General features: G+C 34.9%; 1 long non-coding RNA gene across 1 annotated transcript; it reads left to right on the top strand.

The window, feature by feature from the left end:
• The first annotated feature begins 15,731 nt into the window (after positions 1 to 15,731).
• LOC117325891 lies at positions 15,732 to 20,730 on the top strand. Its single transcript, XR_004532392.1, has 2 exons — positions 15,732 to 15,890; positions 16,389 to 20,730. It is a non-coding gene; the product is annotated as an uncharacterized LOC117325891 (long non-coding RNA).
• The last annotated feature ends 4,060 nt before the right edge of the window (positions 20,731 to 24,790 follow it).

Raw genomic sequence — 24,790 nt, 5'->3', positions numbered from 1 at the left:
TTTCGTTATTCTCGTACAAATACCTTCACGCTCTAATCTGTTTCATAAGTATTGATTTTGGATAGTCGGGTGATCTAGGCTGATTTATAGAGCAAGTGTTAATGTTAATGTTTCATTATTGGAACTCTTCAGTGTTTTAAGTATCGAAATCGGCATATAGAAACAAACAAACGTTGATAGATGAATGCAATGAATCGTTATTAATTCAATTAATTATTTACAGATGATTTCTAAAGACATAAGGTATAGTTAGACATTTTCGATTGTACATGCAAGTTTGTAGATTCAACACTGTGGTAAAATCACCGTCCTCGTCGTTGCCATGAGAGCCGATCTATGCTGCTATCACGAATGCACTGACAAAGTAGGCAGTGGACTCTATCTTTTACATTAATACACTAATGAGCAACAAAAATGATGCAACATTAACTCACATGCGCGTGAATCCCTGTGCTAAAAATGCTTTCAGACGACACCACATAGGGCTACATGATAGTTCACGAATGAAGATAGGGGCTGAGTTGCGTAGTCCTAGGTGATCGTTTTCAAGATGAAGAACACGACTTACGTCATCAACAGCATGGGCTGAACCGACGAATTCGCATGCGTGGTTCTCCATCCCGCTGATTGGTGACAAAGATTAAACCGACATCACATTAATTAATACATCCTACTTAAGTATAGAAGTCCCAAAATTCGCGATTTAATGTTATGTAAAAACTGTAATCTCGCAAACACCCTCAAACTGCATGGTCGGTCGGTAAAATTGTAAACATCATTAGGTTATCGCAGCACAAACCAACGTTTCACTCATGTATGGGATAGAAACTGTAATTATTAACTATAAGCACAAGAGATATATATATTCGACTTACTCACACTTCATATGATAAAAACATTATGATTGTTCATTCTTGTTTGAGTTGTTCGTGTTATCATTATGAAAATAATCCTATCTCGGTGTCCAGAGTTTATTACAATGTACCTACAATAACAGTTAATGTATGATCCATGATAGGTGTAAAATAGAAGCATTAACGCACTACTATGTTGCACTATCTATGAAGAGTGCCACACTGCATTGTGATAATCATTAATTTGAATTATTGATATGTAATTGCCTACGATGTTGAAGGAATGATGCAAATATATTCTATTTTACATTTATTGCCTTGGTTGTAGGGTGATTTATTTCCCTAGCGGCAAGTTATATTGACTTCTCGCTTCGCTAACTCTCGTTTTTCAATTTGTCTGCAATCCTGTGAGAGTCATTGGAATGCTTAGATATTACATATTGATGATTTATACAAACACATTATCCAGTCTGTTTACCTTATATACAATGATTGTATGGATACGCAAATGGATATTTTGTGTTAACTTATGATCGCCGATGAACTTAATTATATCCAGCTACAACATCGGGTTTAGTCAGAGAAAAATCTCCGTCTGCTGTCTGACATCGTCCGTAAACAATCCTTATAATTGCTATTTCGTGAGAAGTACTTGAAGGACTTTTGTCCAACCCCACCTGTAGATTTTTCGTGGTCCCCAGTTGTTTCCATATAATTTTGATCCTGATCAGAAACACAAAATGGCCTACAGACTGCTGTCTTTGATTTTGACAATCGTTTGAAGTTTGTTATAGCTATTTCTCGAAAAGCACTGGAGGCTATGTCTCATACTTCATGTGCAGGGTCCCCTTGGTTCCCCTTGCTATACCTTTTTTTTTTTTTTTAATCTGATCATATTTGTCTTAATTTTCATATAGAGAATTTCCTTGTTATCAGATTAAGAGAAAAGAAGGAAAAAGTATAGAAAAGTATGGGCTTACTAAGAAGCAATACAGATCATGCAATGGCAGGTGCCAAGGTCCCTCTGGGACATATATTTTCAAGAATATCCTCAGTATATGATCGGGGGGGGGGGGGGGGGGGATCAGTATTGCTTACAATCTTATACCTATACTTCAAAGTATACCAATCTGCATTGTAATGGATCCCTGAGCGTCACTAAAACCTAATCATCGGAAAACGTGAACACATGTGCCATTCAAAAGGTCTGTCTTTACAAGTATAACGAATGTTTGTAATAGGACATTCCTAATTTACTATAATGTTACTTTGAAAAAAAGAAAATCCCGAAACCGTATTGATAAATTGAAAAAATGAATATGTTACGCCATTAATCGTTTTGAATATTTACTTTACAAGTATCTAAAACGATGACCAGTTGTACTTTTAGTCTTGAAAAAGTTAGCAAACGATTGAGTAAAGCTAGGTCAGAACGTTTCTTTTGGCATTCAAATTTTCAAGGATAAATTATGTCAGGTTGTGGGGATTTATCATTTCTTAGCTGTTGCACCTATTACACTGATGGAATATAATGTCTCTTGGTACGTTTTTTATTTTACCTGGTATTTTTTCCCATGGGGTCCTTGTATGTCTCGCTTATCCAGGGGGTAAGGTCATGTTCTTACTCTGCTCTCTTGTATGTAGTATTCAACAACTTTCGATAATGTTACAGCAAAGTAGCCTCACCCAGGTCCATTGCATTCATATCTCCCATAGTTGTTATGTAATGCCTACCTTATACATATGGACTTTATGGCCTGTATCTGTGTGGGGAATAAGCTCAATTTGACCAAATAGATACACTTATCTGTTAAAAAAAAAATCAAAATCAATTTTAAAAGAGTTACTTCATTTTTGAATGATGAAACGATTTCCTCCCATTAAGAAGTTATCCCCCTTTTTTGTTGCAGAATCTTCACCTTCATGTTTGTTTACCACCTGTTATATAAAGAGAGGACTAATATAGGCAATGCCTGCTGTCCGATCCTATCGACAAAATTTCATCTGTGTCAATAAAATATGTTGAAAATGAAAATTAAGGTCTGCCCAACAGCTTCATAATTTCCTCTGTTGTAGTTTTTCGTAACCCCGGTTGTAGTTTGTACGTTTGTGCAGCATGTATATTTAAATGAATTGAAATACTTAATCCCAGACTTTGTATTATATGTTTTCTAACATGCTTTTCTCATTGGCTTAGATTAAGATTTAGATGGTTCGTTCTCCTGCCTTATTCGTGTGTGTTGGAAGAGAAAGACATCTATTATCCAGTCGAGAAAGTTGCAATGTGGTTTTGGCTTACAGATGTGATGAATGTATTCCAACTGATTTTTTTAGGTTCAAATCTCAGTGATTAGAAGATGTGTGGATTTTTTTCTCTTGAGATCCTAGATTTGTTTTAGTTGGGCTTGAACATTTTCATGTAAACTATTTGAAATGCGATAGAGAAACCCCGGGAGAGTTGTGTTTCACTGTGAATTAATTTTACACCATATTGATCCATTGCATCCTAGATTCTCTACTTGAGTACATCATCAGTCATGATGTCACTTCTTCTACAGTTTTCGTCTGAGCTGTTGAGATGGTTGTAACCGATCAGCTGATAATAACTCATTCAGGGTACAAAGTTTGTCCTTTTGGGTAGTACTTCATTCCGCTAGATAATGTCTGAATGACTGTCTTCAAGTATCAATTATTCCTGTTAGGTTTTCTAACTTTGTTATGGTTAGGATGCCTACATAATAGCAAAACATGGTGAGTTCGTCTATATTCATCTTTAGAAGCAAGACCCTAACTTGTTTGACTTTCTGTGGAGTCCTCAAATAACAGTCTCTCTTGACGGATGTCTACCAGGTTGGAAAGTATCTCATCTCTGCGCTAAGTACTCCAATATCGTATCGTGATATATGCAGCTCTGTTGAAGTCAGTTTGGTCGTAGGACTATTTCACCTCGAAGAGCTAGTTATCCGATTGTTTTTTTTTGGTTTTTTTTTTATATATATATATTTCTTTTTTTTTAATGTTGTTCTCTTTACTCCTTCATTGGCCTAACCATTTTATTGTTTCAGAAACTAAGGCCACTACATTACCTCTAATATTGTGTGTCACATCATCTCTGAGACTAGCTTCTTCTGAACTTATATTCTCCTGGTTTCTTGCTACCATGGACTGAAGTATATACTATTGTCATTCCTGAGCTCCATTCTCTGAAGTGTGACGACTATATTGTCCACGGTTGGATAAACATTCGTACACCTATCCTAGTACCATTTTCAGTTTTTGTTTAAATTGATAAAAAAAAAAGCACCAGTACACCGTGCTGTCTACTTCTGAACATATATGGCAGAATGGTAGCGAACGCACCTGTTTGCTTGTGTTGGCCTATCCTGTGAATGATTTTTGCTCTAACGTTTACCAACTCGCCAACTCGTACCTAATCAGGGGAACAGGGGATGTATCTAGCTCTTCTTTAAGTCCATGGATTTTTCCACTAAGCAACTCCATCTGTCTCCTCTACCCAAGGCCTGCATTCTTGTAACCCTCATAGAAAGAGCCTTAAAATCTTTTCCGAAATTCAAAAAAATAATGTGTACAGTCTATAAACGTAAGCCTTAGTAAGTGTTAGTTGCAATTTTTTTCTGGTCTCACAATGCTGTTAACACCAATATTATTCTATGGCTCAATCTGATAGATTTGTTAATTAGATCTTTAATTGCATGGTCACAGGTACCATCCGAGAAGTACATAAGGATCATACTATGACGATCAACACTGCATTGAATTATCTGTTCTAACTCGCGATCAAGCCTACTGGTGGTGTCACAAGCTATACACAATAATTCGCATGGGAATATACCAGCCCAGTCATTCCTATGTGTGAAACCCTTACTAGCCGATAGCAGGTTTGATTATTGAGTATATATGTTAAAACGCATTGTAATTATACATACTGTTAAAATGCATGCGCTAATGTTAAAACTGAATGATAACCACAATTGTTTAAATTGAATGATACCGATTATTGTTCAAACTGCAAGATAACTGATAAACTCTTATATATACTTAAGTTAGGCAAGATGGGTGTTCTTTTGCTTAAACAGTTTGAGAACCTTGCTATTTAAAGGGCGGCGTTTATGCTGTTTACTATACAAACTGTATTTTGGCCGTGTGTATGGGATACTGAAAAAATCGTATATACTTACTCTAAAACGCATGTAGTTGCTGTATTCGCTATGCTTTAATGCAACCGAATACAATTGTGTATGTATGCTCTGTATTTCCCTCCCGACACCGTGTGTTATTGAACTGCATTTGATGACATCATGCGTAATTGCTAGGTATCCATGAAAACTTGTGTAATTGCTAGGTATCTATGACACCTAGTGTAATTTTTCTGTTGTCATGACACCGTGTGTAATTGGTCGGTTGTCATGACAACGTGTGTTATTGTTCGGTTGTCATGACCTCGTGTGTAATAACTAGGTATTCATGGTAAAGTGAGTAAATGCTTGGTTGCAAAGACACCATGTGAAAATGAATTGTTAGGTATGCTTAACACCTTGTGTATTTACTAGGTGTCCATGAAACCGACTGTAATTGCGACATTTTCCCATAACGCCGTGTCTAAGTACTCAGTGACACAGTGTGTACTTTCTTTATATTTTTGGGGACCGTGTACACTTGCGAATGATATTGTTAAGTATCTCGATATCGTATATGATTGTGTGGCGGAATCGGTTTTTAATAGGTATTAAATTAGGAGTTTTACCCCTTTGTTTGGTCGTGTCGTTGTATTAGCTATGTAGGGGAAATAGTTTGTTACCTTTTGGTTCCATTATTGTCGTGCCGGGTGTTATTATGGCCATATAATCCCGGTATTTTGCTGCAGTGCGCTTGTAGCCTGTTTGTTATGCATACTTCGCCGGCATGCTGGCGGAAGTGGTCTTATTTGTAAGGCCGTTTTTGATTATCCACTTGTAAAAACGTTGTAGTCTGTTGACAGTTTCAGTATGCTATAGGTTCATTTATATGTAGGGTTGTTGTTGTATTTTGGGAGGTTGGGTGGTTTTTATAATACACGTCTGCCCTTACTGAGACAATGCAAGGTAGACAACTTCATACAGGGGGGGGGGGGGGGGGGGGGGGGGGGCCTTTATGTTAGCATACCTGTAGCTATATTTGTTAGTAATGTTTATCCAGGGCACACCAGTTATTGCCATAAGATAGAATTATCATTCCTAAGTATTATGTAAACAGCAGTGTGTAGTTTTAGTTGTTTAAACTCTATTGTTCATTTACATTTGTATATATTTCTGGTGATAATGGGCACATGCCCTATTGGATATGCATTAGGCCCCCAAAGCTAGCTACTTCATTGTACATAATTCATATATCATCTTTATCTTAATAAACCTGTTAAACTTACTATACTCTTGTAGTCATCATTTCACGTCTATGCCATTGGCAAATTGAACCTGGGTGTGGTGGCGGCAGTACATGACTGGGTGTCACCTATTGAAACCATTTGACATTCCAGTCAGAACACAACGCGAGTCGAGGTGACATCCTCTCGTGGCATTGCTCACTGCGCTACTTCATTTGTAAGGTATTCCAGGAGGCAATGCATATTTACTCAATTTTGTTTGAGATCCAGTCATTTAAAACTTACATATAACATGTCCATGATTATTGGACAACATATATAAGAAGTTTTAGACAGGAATTCCTACCATCGATTATTTCAAAAATTAACAAGTCACATGCCATCAAATTCTATAGGCGACATGCTGTGTGACATAAATGTCCTCCCATAAACAACAAATTATATAATGATGAATCGATAAACTTGATGTCGTTGGTGGTGCGTAATGCTGTCCTTCCAACGACCTCTTTATTATTCGTTTTCTGTTTCATACAACATATCTGGTTCATGTTAAGAGTGTGAAGGAGTGATTTGAAGATAAGTGCACATAAATTTACCTTTTGTTTATAAAAAGGTGTCTCTTTAAGAGAAGGACAAAACATATTACGTCATCTATAGTGAAAAATGGTATAGTTATGGATGCATGCCTGCTACTATTTGTGTATATTATCTCAATAATTGGTAAGTGATATGCATATGTACATGTACGTGTATTGCTATTTCAGTGAATTGCTTATGTTTCTTGTCTATAATCAGTAATATGTCAAATGTATTTAAAATCATTTATACAAACATTTTTCCTTGTGAAATATTAGAGATTTTCAAATTGACAAAAAGTTGTTCATATTGCTTTTATTATCACTAATGATGACATATTAATCTGATATTACTGATAATCAAAGTTCTGGTATTGACCAATTATAAGGTGACTTTCTATTAATATGAACGACATCAACAATTTTCGTCGATGTTTTAAGCATGTACATGATTGATATCTAGTAATAATTAATATTCTGATCATTATCACTAGATAAATCCAAAATGTACATTTGTCATAAATAATGTAAATGGGTTTGTAAAATACAGACGGTTTTTTTTACTATTATAAACTGACATAATGGATACATATACAAATATATTTAGATACTTTATGTATTGCACGCATTAGTAATTCCAATTGATAACGTTTACAGAAGAAGTCGCAGATTGTCATGTTGATCTACCGTTTAGGACATTTACACATTAATAGTAATTTATTCAACAACACCGGCATAGAAGATAGATTATGATGAACAAACATCAATTTCACGCATGTCATGTATACTTTCATGAGGCAGAATTATCCGTGAACGGGAAACATAAGACATGTAGATATTCCAATATAAAGAGTCATGCTTTTAACAAGTTATATTCATTTTAAACTAGCGGTTTATGTACATGTAGATAGCTGTCATGTCCTAAAATAATGTTTATCAAATTTAAATCCGTATTTTTTTATTCAGTACTATATTTGAATCACTGACTGTCTCACAATAACCATAAATGATAATAAATCAGTTTCGTGTCTCGAAAAAACTTGTTCCCGTTACTAGGACGATAGGCAGATACAGTCAATTTAATATAAAAAGCTCGTACATGCATTAACTTAAGTCTCTGATACACGATAAATTACAGCCTAACTTTGGTCTAGCATCATTGGTACAAACCCTTTGTGTTATGTATGATACACGTTAGGTCTAACTTAAACTGATTCATTGATGAAACATTTGTTTAATCAAGGGATGTAACTCTCTGAGCTCCAAGTATTACTATAACACAAAGGCAATAGCAGTAATTTACTTTAAAACCTGCATCATGAATCTTATTGAAGGGAAACTCATGACAGATTCTATTGATCATATGACTCGCGTTCAATTCCTTTTCTTTCGTTTTGATCAACTGCCACGAAAGTTGGGGAGCCTGAAGTTGGTTTCGAGTTCCGAGTTCCGAGTTCCGTTTAAGAAAAACGGAACTAGGAACCAGTTCCGAGTTCCGTTTAAGTAAAACGGAACTGGGAACCAGTTCCGAGTTCCGTTTAATAAAAACTGAAATATTATGAATTAACTTTATTGATTAAGGTCCCAGTTCCGAGTTCCGTTTAAGAAAAACTGAATTACTATGTATTAGCCTTATTGATTAAGGTCCCAGTTCCGAGTTCCGTTTAAGTAAAACTGAAATATTATGTATTAGCTTTTTATGATTTTAGTCCCAGTTCCGAGTTCCGTTTAAGATAAACGGAACTAGGAACCAGTTCAGAGTTCCGTTTAAGTAAAACGTAACTCGGCCAGTTCCGAGTTCCGTTTAACAAGTTCCGAGTTGCGTTTAAGGTAATGTTGGTATTTTGAGCTTTACGGGTTTTGGTCCCAGTTCCGAGTTCCGTTTAGGAAAAACTGAAATATTATGTATTAGCTGTTTTTGATTTTGGTCCCAGTTCCGAGTTCCGTTTAAGATAAACGGAAGTCGGAACCAGTTCCGAGTTCCGTTTAACAAGTTCCGAGTTCCGTTTAAGGTAATGTTGGTATTTATAAGCTTTACGGGTTTTGGTCCCTGTTCCGAGTTCCGTTTAAGAAAAACTGAAATATTATGTATTAGCTGTTTTTGATTTTGGTCCCAGTTCCGAGTTCCGTTTAACAAGTTCCGAGTTCCGTTTAAGGTAATGTTGGTATTTATAAGCTTTACGGGTTTTGGTCACAGTTCCGAGTTCCGTTTAAGAAAAACTGAAATACTATGTATTAGCTTTATTGGTTTTGGTCCAGTTCCGAGTTCCGTTTAAGATAAGCGTATATGGGTTATATTTTGGTATTTGACTATGCTGAACAAAATAAATACCTTTTTTCTTTTCAATGGAGACGATTTGTTAACAAGAATACAAGTTATCGCACGGAAACAAACGTATGAATAAATTTAATATTTTCAGTAGCAGATCATGTGAGCTCTGACTTACAAAACTCAAATGCAATCCCCAAGCATCCCCTCCTCGCGGGAACAAAAAAATATGTATCTCCGAAACTTACGGGGGCGACATAATTAATGGTTATCATTTATTCGATTTATTTATATGAATAATTCCATTATTGATATCATTAATTCAAGGAATAAAGTGATATCAATACGAATTGTTAATGTAATTTATTCATTAAATGATATCATAAATTAGAATTCATGATATCGTTAAATCATTTAATGATACCATATATTCGAATTAGTGATATCACAAATTGTAGATTTAATCTAATCATTTAGTCTAATCATTGACAGCGAATAACAAGGAAGGCCTTTGGCAACAGCTCCTTAGAAGTTTCTTGCTACCCCGCGTATTTCTATGTTTCCAGGTGCCCATGAAAGAACTGTTCAATATTATTCAATGAAATTGTATTTTTTTATGTGTGTTGAATAAAACTTCAGTAATACCAATTAAAGATTTTTTCCCAGTCGTCATATAGACATTTCACCTCAACAGTAGAAGCCATATTGAAAAACAAAATGGTGTATGAAATATACTTTGCAGTTATTGCTTTGTTTGTGTACTTTAACTTCACACATATAGATACATTAACTACAAATAAAAACTCATATCTCCCTCCATGGACCCACATTTCGCGAAATCTAGAAAGCTACTTTAACAAACTACTTGTAATTTACGAAAGGGTAAAAAAAAAGGAAATGTACCATGAACGAAAACTGCGTTGTAACATTCTCTCTTGGAGGTTACAACACAACAATTTCTCTCAATTTTACAACACCAGTCGTGTTGTTATCCTTAAACGGAACTCGGAACTGGGACCAAAACCAATAAAGCTAATACATAGTATTCCATCTTTTCTTAAACGGAACTCGTAACTGGGACCAAAACTCGTAAAGCTAATACATTGCAGTTCCGTTTTTCTTAAACGGAACTCGGAACTGGTTCCTAGTTCCGTTTATCTTAAACGGAACTCGGAACTGGGACCAAAACCAATAAAGCTAATACATAGTATTTCAGTTTTTTTTAAACGGAACTCGGAACTTGGACCAAAACCAATAAAGCTAATACATAGTATTTCAGTTTTTCTTAAACGGAACTCGGAACTGGAACCAAAACCAATAAAGCTAATACATAGTATTTCAGTTTTTCTTAAACGGAACTCGGAACTGGGACCTTAATCAATATAGCTGATTCATAGTATTTCAGTTTTTCTTAAACGGAACTCGGAACTTGGACCTTAATCAATATAGCTGATTCATAGTATTTCAGTTTTTCTTAAACGGAACTCGGAACTGGGACCAAAATCAAAAAAGCTAATACATAATATTTCAGTTTTTCTTAAACGGAACTCGGAACTGGGACCTTAATCAATAAAGCTAATACATAGTATTTCAGTTTTTCCTAAACGGAACTCGGAACTGGGACCAAAACCCGTAAAGCTTATAAATACCAACATTACCTTAAACGCAACTCGGAACTTGTTAAACGGAACTCGGAACTGGTTCCTAGTTCCGTTTATCTTAAGCGGAACTCGGAACTGGGACCAAAACCAATAAAGCTAATACATAGTATTTCAGTTTTTTTTAAACGGAACTCGGAACTTGGACCAAAACCAATAAAGCTAATACATAGTATTTCAGTTTTTCTTAAACGGAATTCGGAACTGGGACCAAAACCAATAAAGCTAATACATAGTATTTCAGTTTTTCTTAAACGGAACTCGGAACTGGGACCTTAATCAATATAGCTGATTCATAGTATTTCAGTTTTTCTTAAACGGAACTCGGAACTGGGACCTTAATCAATATAGCTGATTCATAGTATTTCAGTTTTTCTTAAACGGAACTCGGAACTGGGACCAAAATCAAAAAAGCTAATACATAATATTTCAGTTTTTCTTAAACGGAACTCGGAACTGGGACCTTAATCAATAAAGCTAATACATAGTATTTCAGTTTTTCCTAAACGGAACTCGGAACTGGGACCAAAACCCGTAAAGCTTATAAATACCAACATTACCTTAAACGCAACTCGGAACTTGTTAAACGGGACTCGGAACTGGTTCCGAGTTCCGTTTTACTTAAACGGAACTCTGAACTGGTTCCTAGTTCCGTTTATCTTAAACGGAACTCGGAACTGGGACTAAAATCAAAAAAGCTAATACATAATATTTCAGTTTTTCCTAAACGGAACTCGGAACTGGGACCTTAATCAATAAGGCTAATACATAGTAATTCAGTTTTTCTTAAACGGAACTCGGAACTGGGACCTTAATCAATAAAGCTAATTCATAGTATTTCAGTTTTTATTAAACGGAACTCGGAACTGGTTCCCAGTTCCGTTTTACTTAAACGGAACTCGGAACTGGTTCCTAGTTCCTTTTTTCTTAAACGGAACTCGGAACTCGGAACTCGGAACCAACTTCAGGCTCCCCGAAAGTTGAGAGGTGTGACCGATTTGTTAGCGCCGTTTGAAAGATCTCGTGCGCCAACGAAAGCGTCACGTTATTATACTCTTACATTCTTGTTTTTTTCTGCTTACCTATTAGGGTACAGTGTATGTAGTAGGTAGTTCCTTCAAAAGTGCAATTCGATGTTTACAGCGCCTTTCTCATTTTTCCCTGAATTATCATCAATGGGTTATCATCACATTCATGGATTTTTTTTACAAACATTGCAGCTCATCAGTTGATGTACCCTAACCTGTACATGCGCCATGAAATTAAACAGAACTGACTGTTTTAGAATAACTTTAAACACAATATTATTTGTATTCAAATGTCACAGATGTAGGCGACTGTACGACACAGTCCGGGTATTGGGAGAAGGATCCGACTCACCATTGGTACAATACAACTGGTGATGTCATTTACACGACAACAGCCAGCATGGCGTCTCTGATTGCCTGTTCTTCCGTCTGTCTAAGACATAAGGAGTGTTTCATGTATGGCTACAGCAACATCACTGGTACCTGTCGTGGTTTCCGGTACCTAGAAGATAATCCAGTGTCAATTCTCGAGGAGTCAGAGGTCATCTACAAACATAGCCAAAGTAAGACATTTGTAAAGTTTTTAAGTGAAGATAAATTAAGACAGGATCTGACTGTAGAGTATAGATAGCGGTCGTAACTTTGTCTCCTCCTGTTCGCACAGCATGCTATATAGGTACACGTTCAGATTGTATTTAAATCAATAGTATCTATAGAGTAAGCAATTATATGACAAAAGGTAAAGCTGTATTCGACAGAACAGTAAAGGTATGAGTTAGTAATTATAAGCTCAAGTTGAAGTATACACTGTATAGCCAGAAATTAAGTTTGTATATACAATGTATGTATGGCCATGTTTAACACTGCAGCATATATACCCGTAGAGAGACCTATTTTGATTTTTATATTGAGACACATATTTGAGTCATTGTTTGACTATACGATAAAGAGACATACAAGTATCCCGACAGTTTATAAATACGGACTTTCAACATGGTCTTTGTAGCATATGAATCTACAGTAATCGCAGTTAAACGCAGCACTGCCACATTTCACGTTCTGCAGCGATGAGAAGTGAAAATGTAAGATTTTGCAGTGAAAATATAAGTTTTTTCGTTGTTGACCAGTCAGGGCAAACCTTTTATTCACCTCATTGAAATTTGCCGATTTTCTAATTGATGGCGTTTTCTGCTGTATATCTGAAAATATTCAGACAAGTTTTTGACAAAATACTCACTTGGCGTCAGCTTTCCATGCACAGATTCTCCGATAACAGCAGAAAATGCTTTAATTGCACTGATCAGTACTTTTAAAAAATCGCCGTCAAATTGACGTGGAGTTACGTCACAAAGAGAATACGTCATGAAATATGTAACTTAATTTCCTCCCTTCATGACAGACTATTGAAATTATGACAAAGGCAATGGAAACATATTTTATTTAAGCATATAGTACATTGGTTACTACTGGGATGTGTATGATATAATATAATGTATTATTAGTGTGTCGTGATCACATGCACTTTGATCTGAGTAGCGCGTTATACTTTAGTTAATAGTCTTACCAATATAAATATGATGCATTTGGTTTGGTTTGGTTTATTTTGTTTAACGTCCTATTAACAGCTAAGGTCATTTAAGGACGGCCTCATGTGCGTGCGACATGCATGCGTGTGGCGAGTGCGTATGTGTGTTTTGGGAGGCTGCCCTATGTTCGTGTTAAGTCTCCTTGTGATAGGCCGGAACTTTTGCCGATTTATAGTGCTACCTCACTGAAGCATACTGCCGAAGACACCCAGCAGGACACCCCACCCTGTCACATTATACTAACAACAGGCGAACCAGTCGTCCCACTCCTAATATGCTAAGCGTTAAGCAGGAGGAGCAACTACCATTTTTAAAGACTCTGGTATGTCTCGGCTAGGGGACAGAACCCAAAGCCTTTCTCACAGCGGTGAACGCTCAACTAAAGGCCAAAAGTGAGGCATTGTCAAGGGAGACATTAGGAAGAAGAAAGTTGTTCAGAAAGAAGAGAAAAGATAAGATCCCAAATTTAGTCGCCTCTTACGAATCATGCAATGGGGGCGGCAGGTACAATTCTTACGCCCTACCTGCAGGGCAGATGCAAGTCAATGTAAAATAATAATTGAATCTTTACACATAATATAAATTTATATACAGTATGTAATAGAGTATGACATAGCTGTAGCGTTTAACTGCATAATAGATATTTTTCATCCAAAGTATGGAATATTAAGTAAACAATGTATTGTTAAAAATATATACACTTACACACATATATATATATATATATCAGAAATTTCTGGTGATCTATCATTTCTATTAAACCATCAGAACAATCTATGTTGACCGTTGATACTTTGGGTCAATCAATATATGAGGAAATATAAGGGACATATTAAACTATTTGGCATAATTGGAATAATATGTCATGATTGTAACAGTAAAATAGCAAATGTTAAAACTGATGATGTACTATTCAGAGCAGATCGGAAGAGATTCAATATCACTATAATGACATTGTCGATAACCCAAATATATGATAAGTCTCTCGGGAATCTTCAATCAGTTGCAGTTTTTAGAGAGTTCCAGGTTGATGTGGTTTGATGATATATGACATATTTCAAATATCAATATACAACAAGAAAACCTTTATGCTAACACATTAAATCGGCCGGAAAGATTTAAGAAGCCAACAATTCACACTGGTGTTTTTTCCCATTGAAATCAAATGTGTAACTTGAAAAGAAAAACGAAGAGTCATTCATAAAGAATAAGTCTTTTATTAACCTGGAAACACTTTTTAACTACCAATCAATACTGTTCATGAGAAGTTTTGGCACATTATCATTTGTAGAGGTATACAATATCCTTGATATGATAAGTTAAAAACATTGAAATTGTAATTATGTTTTTACAAAAGAAAAGTTATCCTACCTGAACGAAAACATGCATACTGTATAGTGGAATGCATGTTTGAATAACAAATACAATTATGTGTTATCAAGAAAAGGGAATGGAGGCTATATTGGAATCAATTAAAGACTAATAGTAATAAAAAAAAGATAAACTTTAAAACAAATATACCAATATTATGCATGACTAGTATTGCATATATGGAGATGTCGTAATCAGTAATATAATGATAATCATGCATGGCAATGATATTATGGCTAAAAATACAAATAACAGGTGAAGCAATCAACTTGAAAATAAAATGCTTTGAAAACAAATATACAAATATTATAAATGACTAGTATTGGATATATGGAGATATCATGATCAGAAATGTAATATAATGAAAATCATGCATGGCCACCACACTTTGATGAAAAAGATAAGGCAAAAATACTCAATAAGAACTTTTTTTATTACAAATATGTTTTATTATGCACAAGAATAAAATATACACATTTCTCGAAACACCTCATTAAAAAGAAGGAATGTAATGTTTCTGGTACAGTGTATTTGTTATCGGTTAGTTTAGACTAAAGGGACAGATCGTTATACATTAATTAAAAACAAATTATCATCTCGCCATGACTATTAAATTCACGATTTTACCTCAGATACACGACCGTTTTATATATAAAAACACCAGCAAGAATATAAATGGTTAAATTTATATCAAACTCGTGAAAACAATGCATATATCAACATACATAACAACCCTTCCCTTTCCCCATTTGTCAACTTTAAACCAACCACAAATAGATCGCCCGGCTTCAGCCGGCCGATGATAAGAGACTTTCTCTGAATTTGAAATCTGTATATGTGTTACAACCTGTTACAGAACATTCATACTAAAAACATTTGGTTCGTTTGGATTAAGATTCCGTTGGGTGTAAAACGAAATGTGCCAGTTAGAAAATAAGAAGCACTCCGAAAAGATTGTTTGAAATCAAACTGTTAATAATATTTCAACGGTTTCAATGCAGGTTGTCTTCGGGCGGGCTATGTATTGTTGAAGGACGGCCCTCTGTGTGTAAAGAAACACGATAACCCTCTGCCGTGGGATGACGCGCAGGCGCAATGTGAAAAGGACCATGGCCGACTAGCCGTTATTGACGACATTCACAAACTTGAAGCGTATAACAATTATTCAGGTATAGTTTGAATCAAAGATCGCTTCAAACATGTACATGTATGCACTATGGCTTACCAATTTGAATTATCGGAATAAGCTACGGACATTTCTGTCTAGGCGTTTGAGTGTCGTTGATCGTGAGTTCGAGGCCCGGTCAGGGCACGAGTCATAAAGGTATCTTCCTTCGTCAATTGTGTTACTATATTTTATATATAACATATATAAACGGCTCTCTCTAACGTCACTGTGTTTTTATTGTGTGCTTTAACAGATAAATTCAAAAATATTCTTAATGTAAATATATGGAATGAAAATTATTTTTTACAACTTTCATGAGATCATAACAACATTGGCTTAATAGTTGTTATGATCTCATGAATTTTGAAAAGAATAATTTCATTCCTTTAATGAAGATGCCTAATGAAAGATAAAGATGCAGTTTTCTGTAAATTAATGATCACATGATTCTTGGAATGTACAAGCACCTGTGACGAATTATATATTTTCCATTTTGAAGGCGAACCTGTATGGGTAGGTGCCAGCGACAAGGCAAAGGAGGGGTCATGGATATGGCTGAATGGGGTCAGACTGGATTCCACCTATTGGCCAGAAACCAAACTCAATAATCGCGATACCGCGTTTTCGGAGAATACGCGCTCTGCCGATTGTGCAACGCTGAAATACAGAGAACTTAATGACAATCACTGCTTGAGGACAATGATATACCTCTGTGAGAGGGCAGATCTAGTTTAGTCTAGTAGTATCAATTTCTATGGACTTGACCATCCCGGTACTTGATATTTTCCAAAATTGACCATGCCGGATATCCTTGATAGATAATATTTTCAAACAATTGGCCATGTTCAATGAAATCATCACATGTTTCCCACGGACCCTTTCCATTATTTTTGTCTAAGATGTCACAAGTTTAATTTGTGATAGACATAGCTGATCATAGGCAAAATATTGCAACACCATAAATTGACTTGATGTACACTGAACATTGATGGTAATTTGTAATCATATTTAAACCCCACTATAATGACAATCGGTTATGTACAATATTTGCAGCATATGACACATCAAATCAAATGAAACTTTAAACTGTCCAGTGTGGTGAGCCGAAAAGACCAGCTCACCTGCTGCATATGCCTGCCATGCCAATACATATGTAAGACCTATTGGGCGAACAATTAGAGAAAACTATTTCGCACTTTTCACTGGGAACGGTGGATACAAGAACTGCTTTATAACTATAAAACAGAAATCAATGTTATCTTATTGGAAAGTGACAAACTTTGATGTATACTTGAAACACCGTTGGAGAGGAATCTCTGTAACAGAAAAAAACATAAGAAACTAAGCCACATGAAATTCTTCGCGTTTTACTTATAATAACGAACTGTTATGATATCATGAAGCACATTTGGAAAGAATCAAACATAAACTCAATAGAACATTTGTCAAAGCTCAAGATTTGTGTCTCTTAAAAACTATGGATATTTGTGTGACATCACGAATCAAATTTGAGTAAGGATCAAACAAAAAAATGAATACAAAAATGCAAAGAACAAATTTAAAATTTGGAGCTCAAATGAATGTTTTGGAATTGCTCTCCACCGTCGCAAAAGAGCATGATGATTACTGAAGAGAAAAATAAAAGGTGATAAAGAGAACACGAACGAAAATGACAATAGTATTTTATACAAACATGCAACCTAGATATTCAGATGGTCAAATCAGCTCTGCGAAAATTACTCCAAATATTGGTAAACTTTATCTGAAAATAAATTCCATTTGTAAAAACGATACTTCTGTGACGATAGTTGACAGTTTCTTATTTTTGATTTTTCATCAAAATAAAAAAAAAATAAGCATGAATGATAAACAATCAAAATTCTCCCACCTTCCTTAACTTACTTTATATATTCATGGGATGCAAAACAATGCAAATTTCAAGCTGTTACTGTATTTGATTAGTATATTATATCTAGGCGAATATTATTGCCACGTGTGATAGGAGTAAATATGGCTATGAAAAGATATACCCATCTGAAGATAATGCTCAGTATGCATAACATCATAGCCGGATATCCGGTATATACGCCTTGCAATGTTATATACTCATTACGATTAACCTGGAATAGCTATATACTTGTGTTTATACTCTCCGCATTGGTTGGTATCTCGTGGGGGAAAAACAACAAACTATTGATACTGCAGGGTCACAGATGTTCACAACTTCAGATATTAGACAACTTTAGTTACTTGAATCTTAACATCATAGTCATCAAATATAAAGTGTTTGTAACAGAACATTCTCAATTTACTATAGTGTTGTTACTTTGAATAATAGACACTCAGGAATCTCACAACTATCTAAAATGGTGATATTTAATCCAGTTGCATTGGTAGTCTAGAACAAGAATGACTAACGATTGATTAAAGCTAGGTTAGAACATTTTATTAACTTTTCTTGACTCATTCAGATATCGTTATGTTATCAGAATTAAAAATCGATCAATAAAAATATTAAAAGTCCTTTTTTTATCTTGAACATTATTTCCTGATTTTCATATTTCAGTGATGTGTTCAATAACAGAATAAAATTCAAGGTCGTACTATTGAATTTATTTCCTTGTGGTATGAGAGCTCTAGATGCTTGAATATGGTTTTACAAAGAAACATTCTGCCATATAATATAAGTTGACTTCAACGCATTTGTTGCATTTGTAGATAAAGGCTTGTGTATCCCATGCAATCATGAATGATTTTATTAAAAAAAATCCCTTGTATTAATTAATTTATTAATTTATTTGTTTATTGTACTTAATAGTTTTTTAGGGATTGTTACAAATTACCGGAAAACAGTCTTGAAATACTAGTGAATAGCTTTGTCATATAAAGGAAACAGGTTCATATCATTACTGGTATGTTCACCTGATTTAAGAAAATCTATTCCTAATTACAAAACTTAACTGCTCCAAAATAAATATAAAGTTTGTTTTGATTTTTTAATATAAGAAATAGTTTCAGGCATTAAAGACTCAATGTTCCTGTCTGTATTTCCATGTTTCGGCACGGATTTCAAACTAGCTTCTGATACACTGCGAAGGGATTGTGTTTACACTTTATCAGATTTATGAGGACAAAAAGAGTGAATTCTGCGAAGGTATAAACGTCGTTCCATTCATCAAGCATTTCAGGAAACCGGATAGTGTTCCAAATTAGACATTCTCAAATATTCACCGACCCTTAGAGATAATCATTTGCCACTGAGAATGGTGACCAAACCATTAATTATAAACAACTGCTAAAGAAGAAGCATCGTGGTCAACGTGTGACCAATGACTAGCGATGTTACTGCGGGTTTCATTTGTCATTCATTACAAGCATCCTCAGCGAATCACGGTTCCCAATGTTCTGGAAATATTATACAAACCCTTAGAATGAAAATAATTGTTTAACCTTATTTCCCTTCTGGATTTCCAGTTGACAAATATAAGAAGCACAATATCATAATATGATGTTTTATTCCAAATTGGTATTGATGCCTTTTTTATGCATATACACAAAAAACAGTGTGTGTAAAAATACTGTAACGGATAGTTCTCACTGGTGTTAGTGAAGACAAACTGTCATTGTAAAGCTGTGCTAACAGCTGATCGTTATTGTACAGTGTGTTGTGACCGTTGTCACATTTAGGTTGTTATATTTTGTCATATCACATAATATCCTAGATTTTGAGCATTGGTAGATATCTCTATAGATAATGTATCTTTGCTTTATTAGCTAAAATAGTCTATGGTTTTGTGGTACATTGGTTGTTATGGGCGACGCCATCTTACAATTAGCGTTCTTTTCGGTCATGGCAAGCGAAGCTACTACGTAAGTGTATGCGATTATTTGTAATGTTTAGAAAAGATATAGGTAATGTTTAGATGTATTAGAACATAACAAGTCAAATTATAATGGCAGTTCTGGTACTTACAATTTTATTTAGTAGTACAAGGTGATGTTTACCACAGTAGTCAAATGAGCACCTCTGTCAACTATCGGTGAAGGTCGCTTGCCGGTTGACTGCGTACAGTACGGCTATTGTAGGCCTATTATTTAGAGCCAAACCCGGATTGTAACCATTTTTAACGGGTTCCGGATAGTGATTAATATGTTCATGTAATTGTAGTTATCAGATTAAAGCTGTTATTTTTAGAATCTCCTGTTATCTGAAACTGTTTCTTTGTTGGCATTACGTTGCTAACTCGCGGCGTCATCTATGACGTCAATGGCGTAAAACGTCCGAATTGATAGCTTCCGGCTTTTCTTGGAAGGTACATAATGTGTCCTTATAGTTGGATAATTGTGATATGTCATCACCGGTAATACACTTTCTGATTACATATTCTGATATCATATAGGATTATTGTTATATTGGATTGTAGTAGCTGTTCTTACATGATTTAAACAGTATCAATAAATAGATTTGTCGTAAATAGACAATATAGTATTAGCCTTTTATACAGGTAGCTAAATACATCGGTTCGACTATGACTACAACTTATCAGTGAGTTAGTTTAATGGATTACCCAAATTTAATGGATTACATCGATTAATCTAATATTAGGTCTGTCGACACTTTGATATTATACTGATATAATATTGATATATAAATATCATGTTATAACTTATTAATTTATTGTGATACATCTGTATCTTGAATTGGGACCGAATTCCATGTATGGTAATGCATAGATAAATTCTCCTGGGTGTGTATGAAAGAAGAGTGGGATATTGAGCTTACTGTATTGTAACTTATTTATTGTTGAGCTTTATTCAATATAACATTTATACTTTGAAAACACGCCTTTGTTTTTCATTTCTGGTCATTTTGAATTCGTTTCTCTGACTGACATGAACGCCCGGATTTGACGAAGTTTATGTAACATGTTTAACTGAGTAGTCTGTGACTACGGATTCGCCATACTAGCGAAGAGGACCCAGCAGAGCGGCAGAAAAAAAAACGTAAAATTACATCAAATAGACAATAGGGTGTAGCAGTGTATATATAATACAATGTGATGTATTCAAGTACGGCCATATATTGACAAAACATGACAATATATCAAACAGTTTTATGCAGAGACATGATAACGTAGCTGCTATTCACTTCTATTGCAGATAGCTGACAGATGGTTACATAAATATTGGTATTCTTTTTTCAGGTTACAAAAATTGATAAAACAGAGTAATATAATAGTAATGAATGATACAAGCTAATTAATCATATCAATGAATATTTTGATCGCAGATAACGGAATCTATAGCAATATATTGTAAATAAATGAAAAATGTACGAACATCCGATATCCAATATCGAGAAATGACGAGGCAGTCTTATTGACAGCAATGTCGTTTTGGCACTCTGTTCAAAGAAATATTTCATTAAGTTTAAAATATCCTGGGTGGTATAACTACATTCTATAGCATCATGTTCCGTATCATTGAATCACAGGTGTGGGGCATTATTTATTAAACAGAACATAACAATCACCTCGTGATACGATCTCAATGTGACGCCCAAGCTTTACGACAGCAAGACTGTTTATCATTTCATTCTGAAGAGAGCGTTCTATAAAGTGTTGTGTCATGCTATTGTAAAATGCTGAAGTGAACATTATTTCCTGATTTTCATATTTCAGTGATGTGTTCAATAACAGAATAAAATTCAAGGTCGTACTATTGAATTTATTTCCTTGTGGTATGAGAGCTCTAGATGCTTGAATATGGTTTTACAAAGAAACATTCTGCCATATAATATAAGTTGACTTCAACACATTTGTTGCATTTGTAGATAAAGGCTTGTGTATCCCATGCAATCATGAATGATTTTATTAAAAAAATCCCTTGTATTAATTAATTTATTAATTTATTTGTTTATTGTACTTAATAGTTTTTTAGGGATTGTTACAAATTACCGGAAAACAGTCTTGAAATACTAGTGAATAGCTTTGTCATATAAAGGAAACAGGTTCATATCATTACTGGTATGTTCACCTGATTTAAGAAAATCTATTCCTAATTACAAAACTTAACTGCTCCAAAATAGATATAAAATTTGTTTTGATTTTTTAATATAAGAAATAGTTTCAGGCATTAAAGACTCAATGTTCCTGTCTGTATTTCCATGTTTCGGCACGGATTTCAAACTAGCTTCTGATACACTGCGAAGGGATTGTGTTTACACTTTATCAGATTTATGAGGACAAAAAGAGTGAATTCTGCGAAGGTATAAACGTCGTTCCATTCATCAAGCATTTCAGGAAACCGGATAGTGTTCCAAATTAGACATTCTCAAATATTCACCGACCCTTAGAGATAATCATTTGCCACTGAGAATGGTGACCAAACCATTAATTATAAACAACTGCTAAAGAAGAAGCATCGTGGTCAACGTGTGACCAATGACTAGCGATGTTACTGCGGGTTTCATTTGTCATTCATTACAAGCATCCTCAGCGAATCACGGTTCCCAATGTTCTGGAAATAATATACAAACCCTTAGAATGAAAATAATTGTTTAACCTTATTTCCCTTCTGGATTTCCAGTTGACAAATATAAGAAGCACAATATCATAATATGATGTTTTATTCCAAATTGGTATTGATGCCTTTTTTATGCATATACACAAAAAACAGTGTGTGTAAAAATACTGTAACGGATAGTTCTCACTGGTGTTAGTGAAGACAAACTGTCATTGTAAAGCTGTGCTAACAGCTGATCGTTATTGTACAGTGTGTTGTGACCGTTGTCACATTTAGGTTGTTATATTTTGTCATATCACATAATATCCTAGATTTTGAGCATTGGTAGATATCTCTATAGATAATGTATCTTTGCTTTATTAGCTAAAATAGTCTATGGTTTTGTGGTACATTGGTTGTTATGGGCGACGCCATCTTACAATTAGCGTTCTTTTCGGTCATGGCAAGCGAAGCTACTACGTAAGTGTATGCGATTATTTGTAATGTTTAGAAAAGATATAGGTAATGTTTAGATGTATTAGAACATAACAAGTCAAATTATAATGGCAGTTCTGGTACTTACAATTTTATTTAGTAGTACAAGGTGATGTTTACCACAGTAGTCAAATGAGCACCTCTGTCAACTATCGGGGAAGGTCGCTTGCCGGTTGACTGCGTACAGTACGGCTATTGTAGGCCTATTATTTAGAGCCAAACCCGGATTGTAACCATTTTTAACGGGTTCCGGATAGTGATTAATATGTTCATGTAATTGTAGTTATCAGATTAAAGCTGTTATTTTTAGAATCTCCTGTTATTTGAAACTGTTTCTTTGTTGGCATTACGTTGCTAACTCGCGGCGTCATCTATGACGTCAATGGCGTAAAACGTCCGAATTGATAGCTTCCGGCTTTTCTTGGAAGGTACATAATGTGTCCTTATAGTTGGATAATTGTGATATGTCATCACCGGTAATACACTTTCTGATTACATATTCTGATATCATATAGGATTATTGTTATATTGGATTGTAGTAGCTGTTCTTACATGATTTAAACAGTATCAATAAATAGATTTGTCGTAAATAGACAATATAGTATTAGCCTTTTATACAGGTAGCTAAATACATCGGTTCGACTATGACTACAACTTATCAGTGAGTTAGTTTAATGGATTACCCAAATTTAATGGATTACATCGATTAATCTAATATTAGGTCTATCGACACTTTGATATTATACTGATATAATATTGATATATAAATATCATGTTATAACTTATTAATGTATTGTGATACATCTGTATCTTGAATTGGGACCGAATATCGTGTATGGTAATGCATAGATAAATTCTCCTGGGTGTGTATGAAAGAAGAGTGGGATATTGAGCTTACTGTATTGTAACTTATTTATTGTTGAGCTTTATTCAATATAACATTTATACTTTGAAAACACGCCTTTGTTTTTCATTTCTGGTCATTTTGAATTCGTTTCTCTGACTGACATGAACGCCCGGATTTGACGAAGTTTATGTAACATGTTTAACTGAGTAGTCTGTGACTACGGATTCGCCATACTAGCGAAGAGGACCCAGCAGAGCGGCAGAAAAAAAAACGTAAAATTACATCAGATAGACAATAGGGTGTAGCAGTGTATATATAATACAATGTGATGTATTCCAGTACGGCCATATATTGACAAAACATGACAATATATCAAACAGTTTTATGCAGAGACATGATAACGTAGCTGCTATTCACTTCTATTGCAGATAGCTGACAGATGGTTACATAAATATTGGTGGGTTTTTTTTCAGGTTACAAAAATTGATAAAACAGAGTAATGTAATAGTAATGAATGATACAAGCTAATTAATCATATCAATGAATATTTTGATCGCAGATAACGGAATCTATAGCAATATATTGTAAAAAGATGAAAAATGTACGAACATCCGATATCCAATATCGAGAAATGACGAGGCAGTCTTATTGACAGCAATGTCGTTTTGGCACTCTGTTCAAAGAAATATTTCATTAAGTTTAAAATATCCTGGGTGGTATAACTACATTCTATAGCATCATGTTCCGTATCATTGAATCACAGGTGTGGGGCATTATTTATTAAACAGAACATAACAATCACCTCGTGATACGATCTCAATGTGACGCCCAAGCTTTACGACAGCAAGACTGTTTATCATTTCATTCTGAAGAGAGCGTTCTATAAAGTGTTGTGTCATGCTATTGTAAAATGCTGAAGTGAACAAAATATTTGAAACTTATTTTGCTGCCTGGTCACATAGTAAACAGGAAACAGATTACATTTGTTCTACTGATGTCTACAACGGTGACCTTTCTCGGGGGGGGGGGGGGGATTGAAGACCAATTAGTGTAGG

This window comes from Pecten maximus, chromosome 4 (genome assembly GCF_902652985.1).
Source record: "Pecten maximus chromosome 4, xPecMax1.1, whole genome shotgun sequence".
Taxonomy (NCBI): Eukaryota; Metazoa; Mollusca; class Bivalvia; order Pectinida; family Pectinidae; genus Pecten; species Pecten maximus.
Note: the sequence above shows the minus strand (reverse complement) of the source record. Positions and strands in the feature narration are given on the sequence as shown.